The sequence below is a fragment of the Enhydra lutris genome, unplaced genomic scaffold (assembly GCF_002288905.1).
Source record: "Enhydra lutris kenyoni isolate GAN:26980312 unplaced genomic scaffold, ASM228890v2 scaffoldscaffold24, whole genome shotgun sequence".
In the NCBI taxonomy this organism is placed as follows: Eukaryota; Metazoa; Chordata; class Mammalia; order Carnivora; family Mustelidae; genus Enhydra; species Enhydra lutris.
In genome coordinates, this window is record NW_019154108.1 from 18,355,321 (window position 1) to 18,381,044 (window position 25,724).

The following is a 25,724-nucleotide window of genomic DNA, read 5'->3' on the forward strand; positions in this document are numbered from 1 at the left end:
GTAGGTACTGAAATAGTTTTGGGGGCATGGCAGTTGTGCTAAGGGGGAAGGAAGTTCATCACTCAGCATGAACCATGCTGATATCACAGTGTTCTGCATAATCATCAGTTCTTACAGTATAAGCAATGTCAAGGGGCAGAGAGGCAGCACCTGTATGCCAGCAATGGCCCCAGAAGAGAGGAGGAGAATTTATACCCAGGTCATAGCACTGTCTCCGATCCCTCCCTCCTGTCCAAATACCTACTTCTTCTCAAGTTCACTTAATTCCAGAAAAATTAAATCTCTCTCTGCCCTTGAGCATGACAATAACTCAGATTGCTTCTTCTTATTGAGAGATTTGCAGGGGCTAAGATTTGAGGATGAAAGCAATTTGGAAAAAGGCTTAATTCTGCCTTATGAAGGAATTGCTTATTTTAAAATTTAGTCTTAGGTGGGTTTTTTTTTCCTTTTGTTTTATAGAAAGCATGTGAGTGGGGGTGGGAAAGTGGCATAGGGAGAGGGGAGAGAATCTTAAGCAGGCTCCACGCCCAGTGTGAAGCCCAGTGTGGGGCTTAATCTCAGGACCCTAAGTCATGCTTAACTGGCTGAGCCACTGAGGCACCCAGGTGGTTTTTTTTTTTTTTTTCAATTAATGTAGAGTCATTGTAGAAAAATCAGGTAAATATATAAGCAAAAAGAACAACATTAACAATCATCTTTAATCCTGTAACCTGGAGGTGACCATTGCCACCATTGAGGTATAGAAATGCAGTTTTAAGAAGGCAGTATATGGCAGTGAAAAATGCATCAATCGGAAGTCACAAATCTGGGTGCTTTTTTTTTTAAAGATTTTATTTATTTGACACAGAGAGAGAGATCACAAGTAGGCGGAGAGGCAGGCAGAGAGAAAGAGAGAGGAGGAAGCAAGCTCCCCACTGAGCAGAGAGCCCGATGCGGGGCTTGATCCCGGGACGCTGGGATCACAACCTGAGCCAAAGGCAGAGGCTTTAACCCACTGAGCCACCCAGGCGCCCCTTAAATCTGGGTTCTAATTCCAGTTCTCTCCTCATCTGCTGAATGTCATACGTCTTAGCTGAAAAAATTACGTGTTGAACTTGACTTTCTATTGAGGTGAAAATAAAAGATCATGGATGTTGTTGCACAGAAGTGAGCATATTTGTCTCCTTTTTCTTTCTTCCTTTTCATGAGGTATCAAAATGCTTGGAGATCCCAGTAGAGCTCAGTGCTCAGAGCAGGGAGATTAAAAGGAAGAGTCTGAGTTGACACTTCTGAAATGAGTCAGGGAGGAGAGAAGCCCAGGGATTCTCTTTGGTTTTAGACTTGCTCTGGGAGAAGCACAGGGTTCATCACTCCCCTAAGTAATGGTAGGGCTGGGCTGGGGAGTGCATGGTCTACAGGCCCCAGGGAACTGTATTTAGTCACTTTTAATGTTGCTCCTCATACTTCAAGGCTGCGGTCCCTGTATGCTGGGGGCAGCCGGGTTCATTCCAGCTCCCACACTCATATCCCCGGTTGTTTCTGGCAGCTGTGAGCTGGCTGCCAGTGGTCAGGGGAGGAGGGAGATGAGCAGCACTGACCCAGCAGCAATGCAAGGTTGGAAGTGGCACATATGAGGACAAGTAGCTCCACTTAAGGTCCCGTCTGGGATGCTCAGGCCCCCCACCTTGGCCAGGCACCAGCACTACGTGTTGTTCATTAAAACATGAACATCCTGATCTCGGGCTTTGAAGATAGGAATCACCAAACCAGACACTGCCCACAAGTAACTGAGAAGGAAGCCAAAGGTGGTGAATGATTAGCAGAACTGGTAGACAGCTCCAGGGTCTGTGGACAATGAGTGCCTGGACAGCTGTTTCATGAGGGAAACTCTGCTTGACCACAGGAGCCCCTGTGCTGCCTGTTCCACACTGTTCCACACTGAGACGCCCCTCAGACCTGCTCCATCCTCCACCCCACATGTCTGGCATGAAATGCTAGAATGAGCAAGAAGGTCTTTAGGAATTCAGTAAATAAGAATTTGCTACTGCTGTGGATTCTACTGAGTATAGCAGGGCACATAAAAAATTATATGACATAGTTCTTACCCTCAAAGAGCTTACAATTTAGTTGAAGGCATATACCTCTGCATATACACACACACACATAAAACAGACATCAGAGACTCTTTGGACTAACTCTGTTTCATAGAAATCAAATATTACATGTAATTTTAAATTTTCTAACAGCACATTGAAAACACAAAATGGTGAAATTAATTTTAATGAGATTATTTTTACCCAATATATCCAAAATGTTATTGCAACATGTAATTAATATAAAAACTATAAAGTATGTCAGATTCCTCATTTGATACTAAGTCATCAAATTCCAGTGTTTATTTTCTACCTACAGTACACCTCAGTTCAGACAGGCCATCTTACAAGCACTCAATGACTCAATGTGTCAGTAGCTACCATATTGGATTGTGCAGATTTTGACAGTATAGAATGACATGTTAGGTGAATTTTAAAGTTTTAGTGAAAAGAACAGATCATGGAGAATATAGAAGTTTGGTCAAAATGGCATCTAGCAGGGCCCCTGGGTGGCTCGGTTGAAGCATCTGCCTTCGGCTCAGGTCATGGTCTCTGGGTCCTGGAAAGGAGCCCCGCATCAGTCATCCTGCTCAGCGGGGAGTCTGTTTCTCTCTCTCCGTCTGCCCTTTCCCACCACTCATTCTCTCTCTCTCTCTCTCTCTCTCTCTCAAATAAATAAACTCTTTTTAAAAAAACAACATCTAGAGAACTACACTATAAGCTTCTTAATAGCTGTGGGGTTTTAGTATGGTGTCTTCCAAAAGCATCTTTTAATTTACCTCCTTTCTTTTTAGGAGGGATATCATCATCAACAACATCAACCAAAAAATGATTGCAACTCACCTTGCTGCAAGGCAGAAATACACCACAGGAAGAAAAAGCCAGAGGCTGAGAACTCAGGAAGAACCACACAGGACGTGGGTCCATGGAAATATGCACAAGGTCAGAGAGAGCCCATCTGTTCGTGGGCCAGACTTTCATCTTAGTTCAAGCAATGGTTACTAAGCCTTGGGTTTGTCATTGACTTACCAAAACAAGGCTCACAGGAGATGGAAAACAACATTCTAATTTCTCAGTTTGAAAGGATATATGTTCTTTATTTCTCTTGGCACACCAGCCCATAATTTTCCTCTTTGAATTTTTCTAGAATGTTAGCTTTATACCTCATTGCATAATTATGACTTTATATACTCGATTTCAGGTACTTTTCAACGATCACATTTCAATGGGGGCAAATTTCTTTTTCTTCTGGAAATGTTTGGCAAGGTGGGAGTATATACTCACCTTACCTCTGTTATACCTAGTCCTTCCTTTATGACTGTGCGACCAACGCATACCCATGGCTGAGGATAGAGCTTGAAGGACAGACCCTGGACCTGTTTTTCCATAAATCATTTCTCTTCTACACCAGATATGCCTGCCCAGGTTAGGAGTTAACCTTTGCTCTCTCTTCTTCAGAATTCTTAATTCTGTAAATTGGGAACCCTATGGTTAATTTCCAAATTCCATGTGCGAGATTAATTTATCTCGTTTCAGTTTAGGAAGGATATCTTCATCATCACTGAATACTCTTGCTCCCCTCCCATAATGTAGTGTGGTTCTGGGACCATACTTTCCAGCCACTCAGTGACTGTGTTTGTCCAGAAGACTGTGTGTGGAAGTGATGTGCACCACGTCAAGACAGGGCCTCTCAAAACTTCTGCCTATTTTTCAACCTTTCCTTTTCCATATTTACTGGCTGATTATGTAGACTGTGAGGTACTAGAGAAGGACAAAGTCACGAGATGGGAGGAGTCATATCTGAAAGACCAGGTAGAAGGCTTATAAGCATGGGAGAAATAACCTTCTTTTGTGTTAAGCCAATAAGATTTAAGGATTTATCTGTTTTAAATCCATTAGTTGGTATTGTCTGCCAGGCCTCCAAGAGGCCCCTGGAAGCTCATGTAAATTCAACACTTGGCCATCCATCAACTTTGATGTGATAAACCACCTGAAAGGTTAAGTGGATTTCTTCCGACCAGTTCTCTCCTCTGCCTTTGGTATCTCAAAGTCTAGAATTATTCTCATGGGCCCTGTCCAAGCCACTGTTTCTGGAACCCCAGAAACTAAGTTCACAAAGGCTGCCTTGTGATATAGACAGAGAGCAAAAGAACTTGATGGTCCTGAAGCTTCTCATTCTCATTAGGATCCCTGCTTCATTTTGGTTACAACCTTTCAGCAATGGGCCACACATCGTAATGAGATACAGTGTTTCTCATCACTACCAGTGCTGGATACACCTTCACCCAGAACTAATACCAGCTATATTAGTTTTCTATTTTTGCATAACACATTCACATAAATATAGGAATTTAGGTGAACCACTTATTATCTCAGTTTCCTTGAATCAGAAATCCAACATGGGTTTGTTGAGACCTCTGCAGGGAATCTCACCAAACTGAAATCAGGTGTTGGCTGGCATTGTGATTCTGATCTGAGGCTCACAGTCCTCTTGCAAGCTCATTGACTATGGACAAAATTCAGTTCCTTGCAGTTTTAAGACTGAAGCTATTGTTTTGTTGCTGGCTGTCAGCCAGGATGGCTCTCAGCATCTACAGGTTGCTCAGGGTTCCTTGCCATGGGACCCACAGGAAGATCACAACATGGATGTTTGCTTTCTTTTAGGCCAACAGGAGTACATCTTCTCAATGATTTACCTTCTTCTAAAGACTACACCTGACAAAGTCAGACAATCCAGGACAATCTCTTTTCAGTAATTCAGACTCAATCAGTTCATAACCAATCTTGGTCATGATAATCCATTATATTCACTGGTCCCATTTGAGGGGAGGAGATTGTACAGAGTGTACACCAGGGTCAGGAATCATGGGAGCCATCCTAGAATTCAGCTTACCACACCACCCAGTCCTCCTTTCCATTCCTTATTATAAGTTGCAATATAATCATGTACATCTTTGTATCTTTCTCCTTGTTGTATTGCTAATCACTGCATAGTACCTGTAAAATAGTAGCCACTTAGGATTTTTTGATAACTTAATTTAGTCCTTTGGTTGCTTTGATTGAATATGGAAAATCCCCTTATTACCCACATGTTTACAAATTAGTCTCCTTTGTTGTATGTTCATGTTTGTGAAATCCAGTTGTAGTTTTTCTCTTGTCACTACTCTGAACATCTGAGCATGAATTTTATTTAAGGTTTCTGGCCTCCTGGGCAAATTGCTCCACTGGTGTTTCAGATAGGGTCCCCACAGGAAATAGATGGCAGCACAAATTGGGATAGTTCAAAGAGGGTTTCATAAAGATACTGTGTATGCAGATGTCAGCAGGGTAGAAGGAGACCCCAAGAGAGAGCTGGGTAACAGTTGGAGCTGTTGTAAACTCTCGGCCCCAAGGGACATAGAACAGGAGAAACTCTGCTATAAGCAAGGACATTGTCGTGGCCCCTAAATGGTGGCCCCTAAAAAGATATTTACAAGTCCTAACCCCTAGAACCTGTGAATATGACCTTATTTGACAAAAAGGTCGTTGTGGATACAATTAAGGATCTTGAGATGAAAGCATCTTGGTTTTAAGGTGGGCTCTAAATCCAGGGACAGGAAACCTTATGAGAAAGTCTGAGGAAGATTTGAGCCAAAGAAGCACACAAAAGAGAAGACAATGTGAAGATGGAAGGAGAGATTAGAGTATGTATCTACAAGCCAAGGAATGCCAGGGACTGCCAGCAGTCATCAGAAGCTAGGGGAGAAATACGGAACAGATTCTCCCGAGAGCTTCTAGAAGGAATCAGCACCTTGATTTTGGACTTCTGGCATCCAGAACTGTGAGAAAGTAGATTTCTGTTTTAAGCCACCTTATAAGTTTGTGGTCATTTTTTATGGTAGCCAGAGAAACTGATACTGATGGTGTCCTGGGGGCAGGGTACTGCCAGCCTGAGGTGACCCCAAAAGCAGGAGCTAAAATAATAAACACCTTAATCTCACTCTTATCCATCGTCCTCCTGGGGTTCATCATTGACCAAAGGTTGCCTGAAGCCAGAGGTTAAGGAGCTCAGTGATATGCTACAGACCAGGGCAGTCTCCTGGGAGAGGGAACAGGATGGAGGTGAAAGGTGGATTTGAAGGGGCAAACTGAAGACATACAGCACATCTCTCTTTAGGTTATAGGGAGGGTACCCATAAATCCTGGTGTGTCTGTAGCAGTTTGGTTTTTACCTGTTGTCCCAGTACAAATATTAATTTTGCCTTTTTTTTCCCTCAAGTATCCAGGTTTGAATGATAAATTATATAAGGTCACATTAGTTATAGGTTAAAATCTGATTGATTTAGTATTCAAATGAGAGTTTTCTGTAGAATATGTTAAGTGAAGTTCACCGCACCATTAGGATACCATCTCTCCTGATTGCCTTGTGGTCTTGACCATTCTTGGCGGGTGTAAGGAGAAAAATTAAGACCTTCTGAGGTCAACAAGAACATACCTGTCTCCAGAATCTGGATCATAACCACCCAACATTTTTTGGAGTTAGCTTTTTTCACTTCATCTTGGAGATCTGGATGTCCTGACATCAATGACATCAAGATCTCCCCTGTTCTTTTTAATTCCTGTATAGTGCTCCATAAATTATTTAATAATTTCACTACTGGTGAAAGTTTATTAAAGTTCTTGATAGAAAAAAAATGTTTCAGTGACCATTCTTGTATATGCTCTTTATATAGTTGTATGAGTATTTCTAGACTAGATGCTATATCAGAGTTCCTAGCTATAGACAGTAAGAATCTATTCTGTCACGTTTAAGAGGAGGAATCTATTTAAATAGATAAGTTAGTTCACAAAATGGGCTTAGGTTGCTCTTTTTGGCACTAACCCCAGTACTGTGGGACAGAACCAGTATAATGATGAACATAGGTTCCTATCTTTGCCACTACTCTTCTACAGAACAGAAACCCCATGCACAGCCAATTTCCTTACATTGCTCACTTGTGCATTCGAGTCTTAAGTAGGTGTGTCTAACTAGTCACATACCTGTACCCTAGCTAGCCACAAGGGAGTACAGAGATTAAATATAAAAATCTACCAAAAGGCAGGCCTGATAATGTGGAAATTGTCCAAAATGTTGGGAGGCTCTTTCAAAGATGGCGTTAGGCTTATATGACAGATGTCCACTGCAGACAGCAAGAAATGGAATTGTTTGCTTGGCACACTCTGCCAAACTGACTTCAAGGAAATATAGACAGTGTATGATAATTCCCTAGATTTCTTTCCCTACATCTTCTCCAGCAATAGGTAGTATTATTTCTTTAATACTTTGGATGATTTTTGACAACTTGACAGTGAAAAAAAGATCCTACTTTTTAAAAATCTGATTTCTCTTAAAATTGGTTAGACATGTGACGTCAACAATAGCAGGAGCACGTAGAAGGTCAGGGCCAGGGAACATTTTTCTTAGAAGCACACACCTCTGAGGCAGCAAGGTCTTGCTCATGACATCTAAACAGCCATTGAGGGTGAGGAGGATGAGCATGGTGAGGTCCTGCCACTCTTTGGGATACAGAAATCTCGGTGCATTCTTGTCCATGAGTACCATCACATCATCAAGATAAGACCACATAAACAGCTAAGATGGAACCAGTCAACACTTTCAGCAAACCTCCATAGGATATTTTCCACAGCCTTGACTATATTCCTTTATTCTTGGGTGGGGGGAGGGTGCATGAAGGATAGAGGAATGAGTCATTGACTATCATGGTCTTAAAGACCACTGTGGCCTGATACAGTCCATAAGAGAAAAGATATAGCCCTAGGTAGAAATGACATATGAACTTTCCCATGAAATTACAGGTCTGTCCTACTACAGACTGAAGACCAAAACTCAGGATCTCTCTTCTCTCCTCTCCATTGAGGGCCCTTCAAGTTTTGGACTGCATATTCAGAGCTAACTTCTACCTACTTTTATCATCTTCTTCTGCCCACTGCTCCCAGAGAGAATGCAAAGTTCGGGACAGGATCCTATACTTTGGGTGATATGAGTCTCATTGTTCCATTCCATTCTGGTACACTGGGGACAAACTGACGTCTGCCCAAAAAAAAGGAAGGTGAATATTTCCTAGTATGCACCTGTGAGAATGTATGCTCTCATGAGCTCTGTGTTTGGACTTTTGAGATGCTTTTGGTCATACTGTCTCTATCTCTCCCATGGCCTGCTTTTTTCTGCTCCTGTCTAGTGCTTAGAGGAGCAGCACTTAGAGGAGTGGTACATGAACTGGAGACTAACCAGAAAAGGCCTGGGCTACTCACAAATATTTGTGCATCTTTTAAGAACCCATACTCATATCTTTGGCCATATATTGAAAGCAACCATATTCTTTCCAGACATGGAAGTTTATAAATTATGATTTACTATGTGTCTAATACATATAGGTAAGAAAAGACCTAAGTATGAGATGATAGCCAGCTGCATTTAAGTTAATACATGAGGGCAAGAGTTTTCATTTAGAGGGGATGATAGAGAACAAGGTATAGAGAATGTGAGGCAGGCCTTTGGCACACAAGTGGTTCTGGGTTTATTGCAGGAGGTATATGGAATAAGAGTTACTCTGAGAGTGATAGGTGTGTGGAAGAGGAGGAAGTTCATCACTCGAAATGAAGGATGCTGACATCACAGTTTTCTGCATAATGATTTGTCTCAGGCTAGAGCAATGCTGTGGGGCAGAGGCAACATTTGTATGCTCATAGCACCCCCAGTGGGAAGGAGGAGTGGTTACACCCAGGTCACAGCACAGATTATGAACCCTCACCACCTATCTCCCTTTCCTACCACTACTTAATAAATAACAGGAAAAAAATCCAATCTATCCATGCCCTTGGGGATGAAGGCCATTTCTTACCAGTGGGAGAGTGAGGATTTGGATGTAAAAGTGCTGTAAAGAGAGAGCTTTACAGGAGGAACTTGACTTCCTTGTTCCATTTTAATTTCAACTTTCCTTTCTTACACAAGCATGGCATATACTGGCCAGCATTTCACTACATTCATTTCCTTTTCTTCCTTTGGGCATTGATAAACTACATTTCCTACCCTGCCTTGCAGTTAGATGTAGCCTTGCAACTGAGTTCTAGCCAATGGGGTGTAAATGGAAATGATACCGATGACTTCCTGGCCTCACCCATAAAATCCTCCTTCACATACTCTTCCATGTTATTTTCCTTCCTCTGGCTTTACACAGAATATCATAGATTACCATATGTTGTTAAGGATGGAGGATCCCTAGGAGGGAAGGAACAGGGTTCCTGGGTTACTCCTCCTAGGGAACTATACATTGTTCAGGAACACTCCTTTTGGACTATAAATAAACAAAGAATGAACTGTTTTTCTTGAGAAATGGAAATTTTCACATCTGTTTGCTATTGTAGCTGGAATACCCAAACAAATCCAAAATGAACACATAGCCTTTATAGAAAAAATTTAGAAAAACATACAAGCAAAATGAGAGAAAAATAAGCACCTGCAGTTCCAAACCTGTTGAGAACCACTGTTAACATTTTGCTGTAAAATCCTGGCTTGGGGAGAAAAATGACTGGAAATCGAGAGACCAGGATTCCAGTCCCAGTTTCCCCCTAATTGACTTCTGGCTTCTCTATTAAAAAAAAGAAAGAACTGTGGTCTGTGTTCTCTAAATGGAGAGGCGAGGTGGGGAAATCGATGGGGAGGAGGAGGGAGGGAAACACTTGGGGGTTTTGCATAGAAAGGAATGATTTGTCACCCACAAGTTTTCCTTTTTAAGTGGTCAAAAGCCCAGGAAACTTTAAAGAGCTGAATGCTCAGGGAGAGGAGGTACAGAGGGAAGCCAAGAGTATGACATTGTCATAGAGTGGACTAGGGAGGAGAAATCTCTGTGGTTCTTGCCTTGACCTGCCAAATTGTTGAGCTTCTCTGAGAGGAACTGGCCCTCAGTACAGCAAAACCCATTGCACTACTAAGTATTTACCATCAGCAAAGAACCAGCGTATGTTCCTGAGTAGCCCAGCTCCACCTTGAATGGACTGCAGGTATCAGAAGAAACTATTTGGGGTCACTAGTAATATTATCTCCACCACCTCAGTGCTGTGGGTTTAATGGACATAGTAGACATTGAGCAATAAGCAGATACCATTCATCGCTTGGCCACTGCATTTATCTCCATGTTTGGTCGCTCCTGGCGGATGTGAAGCAGTGGTCAGGGGAGGAGGGAGATGAGCAGCACTGACCCAGCAGCAATGCGAGGTTGGAAGTGGCACATATGAGGACAAGTAGCTCCACTTAAGGTCCCGTCTGGGATGCTCAGGGCCCCTACCTTGGCCAGGCACCAGCACTATGTGTTGTTCATTAAAACATGAACATCCTGATCTCGGGCTTTGAAAATAGGGATCACCCATCCCAAACCAGACACTGCCCACAAGTAGCTGAGAAGGAAGCCAAAGGTGGTGAATGATTAGCAGAACCGACAGACAGCTCCAGGATCTGTGGACAATGAGTGCCTGGACAGCTGTTTCATGAGGGGAAAACTGCTTGACCACAGGAGCCCCTGGAGGTCCTTCATGTGCTGCCTGTTCCACACTGTTCCACACTGAGACACCCCTCAGACCTGTCCCCCCACCCCCGTTCTCAAGGATCCTCAAGCACAACCATTGACACTTGTCTGGTGTGAAATGCCAAGGTGAGCAAGAATGTCCTCAGGAAGCTAGTGAACATGAATTAACTAAATGCTGTGAGATAATCTTGTCCTCATAAAGCTTACAATGTAATTAAGTGTGTAGTACACACAGGCACAGAGAATATACAAATAGATATTAATTACAAAATTAGTTAGAATTAGAGAATGTCATGCTGGGTTGTATATAGAGTGCATTTTAGAAGATTTCATTGACAGGAGTTGTTCATGGGGGAGGTTCAAGTTTAATCAGAATCACCCCTAGATGTGTCCTAGAAAACTGCCAGTAACTCAGGGAATGTTCTAGAGTCAGATTCTTTCAAAACCCTTTATACCAGTTTTCAAGGAATCCTTCATTTCTCTTACCATTACAAGGCAGATACAGCTAAGAAACGAGGGTAACATACGGGTTCTAGAGTGGTTGTGTCAATCAAGTGCTTGGCCCACCAGTCTACATCAAGGGCACTTAGGGATGCTTGGGTGGCTCAGTCAGTTAAGCATCTGCCTTCAGCTCGGGTCATGATGTCAGAGTCCTGGGTTCAAGTCCCAATCCAAATTGGGCTCCTTGCTCAGCGGGGAGCCTGCTTCTCTCTCTGCCTGCCACTCCTCCTGCTTATGCTTGTGCTCTCTCTGACAAATAAATAAAAAATCTTAAAAAAAAAAATCAGGGGCACTTATAGGAGGAGTGATTCTGGGACAGGACCAGGAAACAGGTGAGGCTGAGAACTTTGACTTCCTCAGTTCCTTTGAACCTGCTTTTCTGATGGAGGAAACCCCTCCCCTACCTGAGCGAAGTCTTCCTCTGCATGAACACCTTTCAGTGTCCGCACCAGGGAGAGTCCCGTCCAAGGGGATCCCAGTTTCTGTAGGACCCACTTCCAACACACTTAATACCGCCATGTCCATAACAAGACTAGATTTCAGTATAGCCCTGACAAGGATGTACAAGACGTTGTCTGAAGTGGGAGAGGAAACCAATAAACCCAAGGAGTTACAAGGCCTCACCAGTCAGTATCGGCAAGAGTGTGGGGAGCACGGATGTGAATAAATTCTAAAGATGTTTGACCATGTAAAGTGAGATTGGATCACCGATAGAAACACAACCATCAATATGAGTTTACTTTCCTGAGATTCTGGTATAAAGAGTCTGTAGGTTGGCCAGTTGAAAGATGGACTTAATGTTGGCTTACACCCAATAAAGTTGACATACTGGAATTTCCCTGGCAAATTCCAGAGAAGCACTGCCAAAGAGAACTTTCTGTAAAGATCGGAGTCTTCTATAATTTATGCTGTCTAATATGATAACTTCTAGGCCCCCGGTGGCTATGGAGTACTTGAAATGTGGCCAGTGCAACTAGGAACCTGAATTTTTCATTTTAATTATTTAAATTTAACTAGCCACATGTGGACAGTAGCTGTTGTGCTGAATGGTACAGTTCTGGTGTAGGAAGCCTGAAGGCTCAGGGGAATGGCAAGGACACTTCCTTTTTTACCTAGGTCCATTCGAGCTGCATCCCACAGGTTTTGAAATATGGAGTGCTCTCGTCACCGTTCACTGTTCAATTTTTACATTTCTATTTTTATTTTCTACTTAATCCAAACGTTATCTAGGAAAGCATCTTTTAATTTTTAAACAAATTGCACCCTTTTTTAATTATCCATTTTATGCTGATTTCTGTTTCTTAAAACTACATTGTTTTGGGCGCCTGGGTGGCTCAGTGGGTTAAGGCCTCTGCCTTCGGCTCAGGTCATGATTTCAGGGTCCTGGGATCAGGTCCTGCGTTGGGCTCTCTGCTCCGTTGGGAGCCTGCTTCCCCCTTTCTCTCTCTGCCTGCCCCTCTGCCTACTTGTGATCTCTGTCTGTCGAACAAATAAATAAAATCTTAAAAAAAAAAAAAAAACTACGTTGTTTTTCTTCATAAAGGTCCCATGAGAAGTTATTTGAATATCCTATATTCCTATTCATTTTGATATGATATCACTTCTGAGATGGCTGTAGTATAGTTTTTTTTAAAGGTCATTTATTTTTTTAAAAAACATCTTATTTGTTTATTTATTTATTTATTTGAGAGAGCAAGAAAGAGCAAGGGGAGGGGCAGAAGGAGAGGGAGGAGCAGACTCCCCACTGAGCAGGGAGCCCAACATGGGGCTCGATCCCAGGACTTCAGGATCATGACCTGAGCTGAAGGCAGAACTTTAACTGACTGAGCCACTCAGATGCCCCTCTATTACGGTTTTTGACAATGACTCTGAATTTGTTCACTCTCTTTTTTTATTTCTTTCCATTTTTATTTTATGTATATAGCTGCCCAATATTAATACATTAAATATGTAATCATCATGTCTTCTCAGTGAATTGAACATAATAGAAGAAAACACATATGTCCCTTTTAATTATTAATGACTCTCATCTTTAGTTTTCTTTTGTCTGATATTAGCATTTTAACATCTACTTTCTTTTATTTTTCTAGTATACTTTAATGCCTATGTTTTCAACCCTCCCGTGCTTATTGCTTAAGCTTGTCATATACTTAGCTTAACTTTGTATTTTAACTTGCTCTGGAAAATCTGTGTTACTTCGACAGGGGAATTTAAGATACTCACTCTTACTGTGATCATTGATATATTTGGACTTCTTTTATGGCTCCATATTCCTTTTTTGGTCCTGACCCCAGTTCCTCCTTCAAAAATATTGCCATCCGAATGAGTAACTTACATTTACTAGATTTAAAATTTCCACTGAAATAAACATGTCTGTTGAAATTGAAGTTTTGGGGACTTGAGATTGGTGACACATTACTGTGTTTCTGTGTTCTCCAACTTCCCTCACTCCTTCAGCTCCTGTTTTATTAAACTTTACAAACAATCCTGTGGAATCTTGGAAACTTGACGTGCCACCAGACATGTCACATAAGGCAAAATTGTCCTTGGGTTCTTTTTTTTAAAAGACTTTATTTATTTATTTGACAGACAGAGATCACAAGTAGGCAGAGAGGCAGGCAGAGAGAGAGGAGGAAGCAGGCTCCCTGCTGAGCAGAGAGCCCGATGCGGGACTCGATCCCAGGACCCTGGGATCATGACCTGAGCTGAAGGCAGAGGCTTTAACCCACTGAGCCACCCAGGTGCCCATGTCCTTGGGTTCTTGTAGCACCAGTAGTTGAACTGACAACCTCTATTCTTTCATTCCTCATAAATGAATTTTTATATATGAAATTTAATAGAAATCAAAGCCTTGCCTCACCAGTATCTCATTCAAAGCCACACTATCGGCTGTACCAGCTTTTGGCTAGAATCTTTCTTGCCTGCTAAGAAAGACTGGAACATTCTAAGATAGCCTAAGAAAAAAAATATAGTGAGGCAGTTAGTAGTCCAGACTCTAGGAGAACTCTGCCATGGTTAGACTCTCTTATTCCATGGTTGGAATTTTATTTATTCCCCATAAGTATAATAGGGGGTCAATTATAATATTTCCTCAGGGGGTCACTGTGAAGATTAGAAAAAAGTAATCCATGTAAAAACACTAGGTACAATCCTTGATACACAGTAAGAACTCAGAAAATGGTAGCTGACATTGTTAGCAATTGTCCTAGTCCATACCCAGGACTCTAGACAAGACTATTTTCATACAAACTGCTGTTTCCTAATTGCCCTTCCCCTTCCCTGAAGGAGAGCCTCGGAGCTCCTTGAAGACTCACGAAGAGACATGATCTACTTCTCTCGGTATTCTTAGCATTCCCAAAGCTGACTGAAGATATGAGTCCATGAACAGAGGGTTTGGGCTTTAAACAGGTACCACAGGCACTGGCCTCGTACTGGCGACCTCTGTGCTATGTTTACGTGTTGTCTGCAGTTGGTGCATTAAGAAGACCTGACCTTAATGAAATATTCAGTCCTAGATCTTTTCATGTCCCAAATTAACTTTAATGAGCAAACAGGGAAAGATCAAGAGGCTGCGACTGGGACTTAGGGAAAACTTTGAAGCAGAAGCCAGAATAGGGTAGATGCCCTCTGGAGACGGGCCAGCGTTTGCTTTTGATGACAGTGGACCTTCAGATCTTGTTCATTTGAGCTGCAAACAAGGTGCTCTGAGAAATCAGTATACCTGAGATTTCATTTTTTGCAATGCCTCTCTGTTGCTCATTCAACAAACATGTGTTGAATACCATCTATGAGCAAGAAACGTGCTCTAATGCTTTTATTATATGCTTTAGGTAATATCAAGGTGGATGAGGCACTGTCACTGCCCTCAAGGATTCCGCGTTGTAGTAGAGGAAATAAGGGGCACAGAAATGGCCACATTCTATGTGGGGTTGGGAGGGTGCGAAGACTGTGACATGTCACAAAAGAGGTACAAATTTCCATCAGATCGAGGAAGAAGTGATTGCTTCCACCTTGGAGGGAACCAAGACTGCTATACGCAGGGAGGTAGATAGAAGCTGCCCTTTAAGAATGGTAGGATCTGGAAAGGTAGGGGTGAGCAGTGGTCTTTCAGGTGGAGCATACTGTGAGAACTGGCAGGAAAATCCAGGGGATGTTTTGGTTGTAGCAAGTTGTACCTATTCTGTTTCTTCTATCTTTGTGTTCATGAGGAAAATCTCTTAATAAGTTCGAGCCTCAGTTTTCCCAGGGGCTAGTTCTATTTACTCCTCAGAATAATTGCAAAGATTAGATGACTTGTTTCATAATAGGCAAACATGGAGATCATTGTATGTGCTTGAATAATGAGAGTTAATGTCCCTCATGCTTATTTCTGTTTTTCTCTTTTATTCCAGTGCCTAAGCTGGTGAGAAGCATATCCCCAGGAATTTCTACTGGGATATGGAGTTTGGGGGCAAAAAAAAAAAAAAAAAAAAAAAAAAGGGGGAGGGAGTTTCAGGTCAATATAATGTTTAAATAAGGACATTTAGGATTGCCACAGGCAGTCCTCAGCAGAGGCAGTTTTCTCCTATCATAAAAGGGTCCCAGTGTCCTGGATAGAACCAGTCCTAGACTGACTATCCACACTGTTTCTGTCCCATTACAAACTCTTGACTGGCATGGTCATCTTTTCCACGTGTCCATCACAACCACACCACCAAAAAAAACTCTCCTATCAAAGACTGTTCCTTCACTGCTTCTCCAGGCTTCTGGTTGAAGACTTTCCCAGAAAGGAACTTAAGAATCCATCCAATCCATGATCCAATCCATCAGATAAGCAGAGATGGACTTTGGATTTGTCTCAAGAGTAGTAGACCTCGTTTGGAGATGTATCTTGTCATGTTCCATTTGTGGTATTCAATTCAACAAATGTTAAAACAGGGTCTTACCTGTAACTCATCCTTTTGTCCTGAGTTTCAAAGGCTAATAATAAAACTGTTGGTGGGAAATCCTATTGTCATTCCAAGAGGAATGACAGTGGGCATGCACCCCACTCCCTCTGTACCACCTCTCACCCAAGTGGAGGTTCTGGAGCTGCTATGCCAGACTTTTGCAGGAAACCCTGGGGTCATGATGCTGCTGGCTTTTCCGTACCAACCAGCTCTAGCTCAACTAAGAAGTTGATGTTGACAAAAGACTGGAAAGTGGGAATTTCTTTACAGAGAATTGTCAGTGTCCTGTGCATTTTCTGAACCATCCTCACTGGCTAGTGGGAGGGATGAAGGTCCACTGCCCTTATGTCAAGCCATGGGACAAAGACTCCAGGAGGTGCTGTAAGGAGAGTGGGACTATGCTACCTGGAGGGATGGAGGGCTAAGTCTGACTCTCACCTGGGAGTCCAGCGGCAGGAAGCTTGCATGGGGTTGTTCCTACCTGGTACAGAGTGCTGAGAGCTGGCACAGAGGGAGTGGGGTGCGTGCCCACTGACAGAAGGGCAATGGCGATTGTGTCCAAAGTCTGCATATAAACCCTACGGAAGTCAGCAGGACTGGGCTTCTTCAAGGGATCTTTCCCTAGAAGGCCACCTGGAGGGATGAAGGGAACTAAAGGGTTGAAAGCGGGAGTCACAGGTGGTCATGTGATGGCAAGGCATAGCCAGCATTGGGGTAGCCTCAGTATACAACCTCTGAGGAAGCACCAGAGGTATCTCTAGAAAGAGGATCATGAAGAGGGTGTGGGCAAATACATTAGCTTCATAAGACCACATGCCTTTCCCCAATCTCCTTTTCTTTTAGCCATCCTGGGACAGATCAGGAAGGGTAGCTAGAGAGTGGACAGAGGTGAAGCGAGGAAGAGAGCGAAGCTGACCACGCACCATCTCAGCCATCCCCACCACCTCTGTGAACTTCTCAGCCCAGAGCAGCCTGAGCTAGAAGATGAGTTTTGAACTAGACAAAAGTTCAGAGTTTAGATAATGCACATGAATTGGGCTAGATTATTTGATGACTGTACCAGACTGAACACTTGTAATTTTTTTGTTTTTTTTGTTTTGTTTTGTTTCTGAGTGACTGAGATTTTGGCCCAGGAGCAAAGAAAATTGGTTCCACAGAGCAGTTTTTAGGGGGCCACGGTAGGAAAGAATAAATCGCTTCCAGCTTGCACCTGGATAGGTTGGACTGATTCAACCAACTAGAGTCTATGCTGTAACCGCAAATGTGTTAGGAGCTGTAGGAGTCAAAGGGTGAACACGGCCCAGTACCCGCAGTCTGGGAGCTGCTAAAGAACAGGAACACCTTTAATAAAAGACACACCCTGGGACGCCTGGGTGGCTTCTGCCTTCGGCTAAGGTCAGGATCCCAGGGTCCTGGGATTGAGCCCTAAATCAGGCTCTCTGCTCTGTGGGGAGCCTGCTTCCCTGCCTCTCTCTGCCTGCCTCTCTGCCTACTTGTGATCTCTGTCTCTCTGTCAAATAAATAAATAATCTTTAAAGAAAAAAATAAAAGACACACCCTGAAAAGACTGACAGTAGCATTCCAATGGAATAGAGGGAAATGGGAAAGAAATTAGTGGAAGAAGAAAGACAATAAAAAATGAGCATCTGGGACGCCTGGGTGGCTCAGTTGGTTAAGCGGCTGCCTTCGGCTCAGGTCATGATCCCAGCGTCCTGGGATCGAGTCCCACATCAGGCTCCTTGCTCAGCGGGGAGCCTGCTTCTCCCTCTGCCTCTGCCTGCCACTCTGTCTGCCTGTGCTCACTCTCTCTGACAAATAAATAAATAAAATTTAAAAAAAAAATGAGCATCTATGTATAAGATGCTGGTAAAGGCTGGAGAGAAAAATGAAATGGGGCAAAGGAATAGGACATGCCAGGCCTGTGAGAGATGGTTGTTTTCAGTGGGATCATCTTTGAAGGCCAATGTGATAGTGGTGACATTCGAGCAGAGATCTGAGTGGTAAGCTGGGGAGTCCCATGGATATTTGGGGAGAGACTGGTTAAGACTATGGCAGTTATCCACACGGAGGCTAATAGTTCTGACAACCAGGAGGAGGGGTGAAGATGGTGAGAAGTGGTCAGATATCTGCATATTTTTTGAAGGTAGTGTCAAAAGGATTGAGAGAGCCATTAGATGAGTAATATAAAAGCAAGAAAGGCCCCCAAAATGAAGCCAAGTTTTTCAGTCTGAAAAACTGGGAAGACTAATTTGCATTTTTGTGTGTGTGTTGGCAAACGCTTCAGGAGAAAAAGGATTTGGGGGAAAAGATAAGGAGTTTATCTGGGATACTTTAAGTTTGAGATGCCTGTTTGATATTCAGGTAGTGAGGGCAATTAATTAGAAATGCCTGGAGTTCAGCGAGAGATCAAGACTAAAATATAGATTTGGGTGTAAGGATATACTTCCAGTGTCAGTGGAACGATTGTCAAGAACTCTGAAGGGTCTGAATTTTACCTGATGTACAAGCCAGGAAGTCAGCCCACCACAGCCTCATGGATGCTGGCAGAAGACAGGAGCCTCTGGGGTCATAGATAAAGACCTTTATTACGATAATCATGGTAGACAAAGCATCTGCCTTTTCCTTCCCTAGTTCCCTGAGTCTCAGTTCCCCAGGGCAGTGTGGAAGGGCCAGAGATACATGAAATGACAGGAAATGACAGAGATACAGTTGCATGACAGGAGTGGAACTCCAGGCTGAGGAAACTTGAATCTTTTGTAATGTGCAGTAAGTGTGCTTACCCTTTGCTCTGAGGGGGACAGTAGTTCTGTGTTTGAAATCTGTTTGCTATACAAACAACCTTGAAAACATAGTTCAGAATAAAGCTGGTCACCATCTCTGCTCATGAGTTGTGCCCCAGGTCCCATACAACTTTTACTGTCAAGCATTCACTTTAGTGAAAAAAAATGTAATTAAATTATTTGAGTCTAGACTCTATTTCTACTTTATAAAATATCTTCAGTGTAACTTACCAAACATGTAATATTTAATCATTTAAGTCAAAAGAACATTGTACTTTGCTTTGTTTAGAATTCTATCCAAGTTAACAATTAGGGGAAAAAAATATATTGCTAAGAGCAACACCAGTTATTTGAGCAGCTGTACTTTTGTCAGACTACAATTGTAGCTGACACAATTATAGTGATTTTATGTGTATGTTTATGTATTTATCCCACCTTTATTTCATAAGGTCAAATACAAAGATTTTTTTGGAATATTATCTAACTTCTCTTAAAACTCATTCATTATGAGATGAGACAATAGTTAGATCCTTGTACAAATACTGCTGAGACATCAATGAAGAAGAGCACTGGAAATTGACCATTGGATTTAGAAGCATAGAAATCATTAGTGACCTTGAAAAGAGCAATTTCAGCGCAGAGGTGGGGACAAGAGTCTGTTTGAAGTTGGTTCAAAAGAGCGTGAGAGGACAGGAGTTGAGACATGAGTATAAACAACTTCTTTGAGAAGGTTTTCTGTAACAGGGAGCAGAGCAATAGGGTGACATGCAGAGCATTTGGCACAATGCCTGGCACATAGAGAGGGCTCAGTACATTTTGGTCAGAAAAGGTCTTGATGACCCATGGGAAGTGCTGAGGAAATGGTTCATTGACTGGGTACTAATAAAGACATATAGGCATAGGGGCTGGTGAGGAAGGGCTTCTTGGAGACTTTTCTTTTGAGCTTTAAAAGAAATGATGGAGTTAGGGGAGGTGCATAGAGGTGAGAGGGCATTTCAGGCACAAGCCGAGGAACCAAGATGGAGAGATGTTGAGGGAAGGGGCAGCCTGTCTGCCAAGCCAGGGAGTTTTGGGGGGCTCCAAACAGGAAGCTTGAAGAGGAGGACCTGGAGACACAGCTGACAGAAGACCTTGAATGCCAGAGGGTGGCATTTATTTTGGGTCTGATGAGTCAGTAGGGAGCCAGAGATCTTGAGCAGTCAGAGATCTGGTGGGAATATAGCATTAATTGTGTTTTCAACTGCGTGCTGTGTTTCTATTCCAAGTGTTGAAGTTGGGCAGGTTACAACTCATGTTCCAGACAATCTAATGAGAAGCACATGTTTTTATGCTCACTCCAACCTTTAGTTTCTTCCCTAGGCTGGGACAATCCTGGGAAAAAAATCCTGGGGATAAAGAAATAGAATATTAATAAATAAATATAATTAGTAAAAATATATAAATAAATGAATAGAAAATAGAAATGCACTTTAGGGATTTAAGGAGGGATGGGCAGAAGGGGTCCTCTGAATGAACACATTTGATGTTGGCTTAAAAAAAGACTGTTTCTGCAGAAAGCCAGGGACTGCTGTCTAGGCTGGCCCTGTTAGCAGCTGCCTTGTGTTTCTGAGGCAGGGGTGTGTATGCCTTAATGGCATCTTTCCCATTTCCATGAATCAGAGTGAGGAAGGAGTGACCTTGCTGGTTATTTTAGAGTCAGGGCCATTCATGTTGTCACATATGGTCTTGAGGTTCTCTCCGGATATAGTTGGTGCAGTCCCAGGACACAGCGGAAAGAGTGGTGAGGAGGGTTCTAAGAGGCACTGTGGCCCAGGAGCAACCACCAGCCTTTGATTCTAGCTGGACCTGGGCTTGAATTCCAATCTTTCACCTCCTGCCTTTGGGACCTTTGGCAAGTCCCTGAACCTTGATTACTTTATCTGTCAAATAGAGATGATGCTAATTATAAGCATTAGTTGTCACAGCATTTGCTGATATGAAGAATATTTATTACTGCCATTAGTTTTTAAATTCTGTCCAGTCAATAAATGAGTAAATGGAGAAAAATAGGGGAGAAGCAGAGTGTCAGGCTGGAACATGATGGTTCCACCTAGATAAACCCCTCTACCTCTCAGATTATAGTGTTCTCTTTGGCAATCCTATTTTGTTCACATGGTACAGGTTATAAGGAAAGCTCAAACAGGAGATTGCAGTCATTTCTGAATTTTTTCTTAAAGATTATTAGATTCTGAGTCAATATCCCTTTGGATCCTGGGCTTTTGACATAGAGAGATTGGGCAGGTGCATAGCTCTAAGGGAATGAGCAGACAAATAAAATGTAAATAGGGGACTTCGGACTCTCTAAGCATCTTAAATTGTAGTTCTCTATTAGATCATCTACTGCTGGCTGGGATGACTGGGACACCAGAAACGTTTCTACGAGTGTGAGAGCCTGGCTTACCCCACTGCACCATGGAGAAGTTGCAATGCTGACTACATATGGGCAGCCACAGGAATTCAGCATGGCCGGTCAGGGAGTTGAGTCTGACCCTTCCATCTGGAAGGGAGTTTGAATTATTCTTCAGGTGGAACTTTGAAGGCTAGCCCTAAGAACCAGGGGCCAGGGCAGGGCAGCCTCTGTGCCTGTAGAGAGAGGTGGCGAGACAGCCACTCACCAGGATGTGATATGAAGGGCCTTCCAGAATGTCTTCTGAGCTGCCTCTTCCCTTTCCCTGATCTCCATGAGCCAAAATACCTGAATTCTGCCATTGTATGAAGACCCAGACCTGGGGTCTGGAGCTCCAACCCAGATGATAAATAAATAAATAAATAAATAATCCACCTGGATGCTGGTGCTGGCAGTGAACTTCTGCCAAGCTTCCCAGTCATCCTGGTCAAAGGGGTCTTCGACGGACACCACTGGGTAATCCTTGATGAGGGACTTGTGCAAGTTGGCCAGCTTGTCGGGTGTGATGTACCTGCTGGGGTCATTGGGAGACTTAAAGTCCAGGTCATACTTGCTCGACCAGAAGAACTCTGAGGCAGCTATTTCCATGCCATGACCACCTTGTCGGCATAGCCGGCTGTCCCGACAGCATTCTTCAGCAGCTCCAGAGCTTCTTTGTTCTCCAGGATGTTAGGCGCAAACCTGCCTTCATCCCCCACGTTGGTGGCTCCTTCCCTTATTTGTCCTTGATAACATTCTTCAGGTTGTGGTAGACCTCGGTCCCGATGTGCATGGCCTCCCAGAAGCCGGCTGCACCCACAGGCAGGATCATGAACTCCTGCATGACCAGCTTGTTGCCAGTGTGGGAGCCACCGTTGGTGACGTTGAAAGCCAGAACCCGCAGGATGACTTCGGCATTGCCCGCCAAGTCGGCAATGTGGCTGTACAGAGGCACCCCCTTCTCGAAGGCCCCCACCTTGCAGACAGCCAGGGTCACACCCAGAATGGCGTTCACACCAAATTTAGATTTATTTTCTGTTCCGTCCGTCTCGATCATCAGTCTGTCAATCTTCTCTTGAGCAACAGTTTTATTGATGTGCTCAACAGCCTTTGAGACACCTTTCCCCATGTAGTGGGTCTTATTGTCCCAGAGCTTGAGGGCCTCGTAGATACCAGTGGACACACCACTGGGCACAAAGCTCTGAAGAGACCTTTGGAAGTGTAGAGGTCAACCTCAACGGTGGGATTCCCACGAGAGTCGAAGATCTCTCTGGCGTGGATCTTGAGAACAGACATGGTGACTTTCTGGCCGCCGGATAGCGCTGCCTGGGAAACAAGCAGAAGACGCTGCAGGCACCGAGGACAATTGTTCAGCCGGAAGGTCTGGCCGCTCCGAGTACCGTCTACGTATTTATTTTTTTAAGTAGACTCTACACCCAGCATGGGGCCCAAAGCAGGGCTTGAATTCATGACCCTGAGATCAGGACCTGAGTCTTTGAGGTCTAACGCTTAACCAACTGAGGCACTTAGCCGCCCCTAATTAGTTAGCCTTTCTCAACATTAGTTTCCCCATTCTCAAAGTGAGGACAATAGTTAGCATTATTATTAGCATAATTTCAGATATTTTTGTGAATATTAAGTGATAAAAAAAAAACTATAAAGTCTAGAGGTTCCTGGATGGCTCACTTGGTTAAGTATCGGACTCTTTTTTTTTTTTTTTTAAGATTTTATTTATTTATTTGACAGACAGAGATCACAAGTAGGCAGAGAGGCAGTCAGAGAGAGAGGAAGGGAAGCAGGCTCCCTGCTGAGCAGAGAGCCCCACGCGGGACTCGATCCCAGGACCCTGAGATCATGATCCGAGCCGAAGGCAGCGGCTTAACCCACTGAGCCACCCAGGCGCCCAAGTATTGGACTCTTGATTTCAGCTCAGGTCGTGATCTCAGGGTCGCGGGATTGAGCTCCTCAGTGGGTTCAACACGGGGCATGGAACCTGCTTAAAATTTTGTCTCTCTCGCTGCCCCTCCCCTTCTCATGCTCGCTCTCTTTCTCTCAAATAAATAAATAAAAATAAAATCTTAAAAAAAAATCCCACAAAAACAATAAAGCCTAACTCAGTGTCTGTCACAGAATATCTCAATAATTGTTAGCAACAAGGACATGTAAGAATGTTACATTGGGGGCCCCTGGGTGGCTCAGTGGGTTAAGCCTCTGCCTTCAGCTCAGGTCATGATCTCAGGGTCCTTGGATTGAATCCCACATCGGGCTCTGCTCTGCAGGGAGCCTGCTTCCCCCTTTCTCTCTGCCTGCCTGCTTCTCTGTGTACTTGTGATCTCTCTGTAGATAAATAAATAAAATCTTAAAAAAAAAAAAAAAGAATGTTACATTGGGATAATAACGTTTTTAAAAAATGCTTTCCCAAGCATTATCACTTTCAATTTTCACAACACACAAATATGTAAGAAGAATTGTCACTCCCTCTAATTAGATGATTGAGGTTCAGAGAAGCAATGTGACTTCCCAAGTAAGAAAAATTGGGATTCAGTGGGGTGGTCCAAGTTCGATGCCAATTTTATTTTATCACCACGTGCTGCCAGCATGAATGCTTGGAAAGAAGGGGACAGAGCAGTATGAGGCAGGAATGGGAGGGCACACAGAAGGAAAAATGAGAGGGTACCCAAATCCACAACTTTATGCATGGAATTAGATGTTAACTAGTAGAATCTCTGAGAATAGACCTGTCATTATGCTCAACTCACCTTTGAAAGATCATACAAAGGAAAGTCAAGTATTTAGAATATAGGGAATATCCAAGACAAAAGAAGGAAGCACTCCTAAAATTTTAATTTGAGTTGATGTTCTGTGGTTTCAGCAGTGACAATTATGCAGTGACAATTACGCATTAAAAAAATCTCATTCAAAACCAATTTACTGTCTCTATACATGCAATGTTAGTTTATCTTACTGATTCATTGCCTAGGTCATAGATTAGAAGCAGCATAGCAACTGAAGAAGAAAATTCACATGTATGACAGCAGATAAGAACCAAGCTGATGTCCTGACAAGAGAAAAAAACTGTGACAAGCAGAATAAAACTTAAAAGCATGTAACAATTTGGGTCTAAGTGTAGATACTCATAGTGCTCCCTCCATATCCTACCCTGCCTTCCTATATGATGACTGAACAAAATAACTAGCCAAGCTCTAAAAAGATAAAAAAGTAAAATATATTTATCATATCTTATCAAACGTAGCAGATATGTTTTAATACATTTTAGCAATAATCATGCCTAAAATTGTTTCTAAAACCCATTTTTATTCCAATTTCCTGGGCAATTTGATGGCAGACAAAATTAGGTGTTATTATCATTAAAAAGTAATACATTTGCATAAACATTATTAAGTGCTGAGGACCAGTGGGTCAGATCTCAAAGTCATGGGATACCCTTTTCTGCTATGAAAGACTGAGGCATTAAAAACTCAACTTGAATTCTCTGTTTCTGTGCCTCAGGAAGACCTGGTGGGACTTTTCATTGTATGCTGTGTCTGTGTCCCTGGAGCAGTAATAGTTCCCCTTTCCGTCCTGGAAAAATAGGTAGAAACTCATCCAGAAGGAATAAAAGACATTGTCCTAACTACACTGCCAGGATGGCAAATAGAATTTTGTGTTCCTAAAGTTCGGATCCTCCTCCTCGGGAGAGTGGATGGGTTTCTCTTTGTCCTGAAAATGCAGGCCTTTCCTCATGGTGCTCAAACTCTTGAAGCAGAAGTCAGAATGGGCTTTTGGGCTTCAGGAAGTTAAAAGTGAACAGCTGCCTGATCCTGGAGGAAATCCCAGGGACTGGGAATAAATTCAATCACTTCTTCTGAGTAGGGCCTCAGAGGGGGCACCAGGGGTCTGCCGGGATTGAATGGGAGAGAGAAGGTCCTGGGGCCCAGGTAACAAGCACTGGCATCTGAGGCCATACCGAGTGACTGTTACTCAGAGGGGCCCTCCTTCCAAGGCCTCTGCTGGCTTGAATGGAGGCTAGACTGTGGCAGCCACTACCTTACTGAGGCTAAATCACCAGAAACATAGAGCTTCAGCGCCCCTCCCAAGCTGGCAGGGCAGAGACATTGTTGCTGTATCAACAGCAAGACTACTATATCCTGTCTCATGTCTCTCCTCTCTTTGAGAAAGGCTGTTTGACAGACTACGCGACTGCCTTAGTCATGGGGTTCTTGCAGAAGGAGGGAGATAGGGGTAGATGGGGTAGATGACGAAGGATCCATTTCCTGACAATCTGGTAGACTGGGGCTGGAGCCAGTTCTATTTTCATTTGAGAAGTGACTGACATTACTTCTGTCCAGAGAGCGTGAAACCATTTATGTGTAATTTTTTTTTTTTTAACATCTCGGTAGTCAGAAGACCAGAGAAAAGGACTAGATCTTCTCAAGTCTGATGTTCATAAAACCATA

At 43.1% G+C, this 25,724-nt stretch overlaps 1 pseudogene; it reads right to left on the reverse strand.

The window, feature by feature from the left end:
• Positions 1–1,424: 1,424 nt before the first annotated feature.
• LOC111150689 lies at positions 1,425–22,579 on the reverse strand (annotated as a pseudogene).
• Positions 22,580–25,724: the final 3,145 nt, after the last annotated feature.